Source organism: Bubalus kerabau, chromosome 2, assembly GCF_029407905.1.
Source record: "Bubalus kerabau isolate K-KA32 ecotype Philippines breed swamp buffalo chromosome 2, PCC_UOA_SB_1v2, whole genome shotgun sequence".
Taxonomy (NCBI): domain Eukaryota; kingdom Metazoa; phylum Chordata; class Mammalia; order Artiodactyla; family Bovidae; genus Bubalus; species Bubalus kerabau.
In genome coordinates this window covers 190,679,594-190,680,751 of record NC_073625.1, presented here as the reverse complement: position 1 = coordinate 190,680,751, position 1,158 = coordinate 190,679,594, and positions in this window count along the sequence as shown.

Genomic DNA, 1,158 nt, shown 5'->3' with positions numbered 1-1,158 from the left:
CGGTGGCACCGCTGACGTCCTTCAGCCTGGGAGCAGCTCCCTATGTGCCCCGCACTGGCACGCCCCAGGCAGGGAGGCTGAGTGGCTCCAAGGAGGCAGGTGGCAGGCCTGGAGGAAGTGTCCTAGCTGGCAGAGGCCAGCATGGGGCCGGGTCCTCCCCTGCTGCTGAGGCAACTGCTGCCTGCCAGGATGCCACGCTGGCCCAGGCACTGCCCAGTGCTGGCCTCACCCATGCCCAGCTCCCCTTGACTCCTGCAGTGATAGGGGCCGGGCCACCCCAGGACACCCAGTGCCCAGCCTGGAGAAGCAAGAAAGAGCCTGCGAGGCCAATATTCCAGGGTTTTACCAGCATCTGTAGACTCTGCACATTCAAGCAAAACCAACCCGAAAACCCTGGAAAAAGCCAGGGTCTGTGGGGACATGAAGGAACCAGAGAAGTGGGTACCAGCCTCGGCCTTAGAGCCTGTCAGCCATTCGAGACCTGACCAGGAGGCCCCCCAACCCGGGGACTCCCAATTGGGCCTGTGGACCCTCCGAGGTCAGGGCCTCCCCAAAAAACCTCACCTGACCTCTGTGGGTGCCAAGGGCAAGAGTGCAGGCGGAGCAGCCCTGGACGAAGTGCCCAGGTGACTGCTGTGGAAACATATGGATAGGCAGCCTGCTCAGAGCGACAGGGACCCACCAAGCACAGCCGTGTGGTCCACATCCAGCTTGTCCTCCTCTCAGCACCTCGGTGCTGGCATGTGCTGCGGAGCCAGGCACTCCCGCAAGCCAGGGACTTCCAGGGGTCAGCCACCCATAGCCCCCAGTGGTGACAAGTGTCTAGCGGCCTCTCAGCCCCCCAGACCCCCCACCAGTGTCTCCTGGGTGGTCCCTCCCACCACCACCTGTCCCAGGGTTCTTGGCTCTGCTTCTGAGACCCCAGCCCAGGCAGAGTCAGACTCAGAAGTCCTCCCACGACTGGCATGGGGGTCAGGTCACCACACAGACAGGGGTGAGGGGCTGTTGGTTCAGGGAAGAGGTGTGGCCCCAGAGGACGCATGTCCCTGAGACAGCCTCAGCCCAGAGGCCAAAGGAGGACCCCAGACTCATGCATACAGGTGGGGGGTTGACCACCAGCCCACCCACCCTCCCCAGGTTTCCAGAGATTGACAGCAC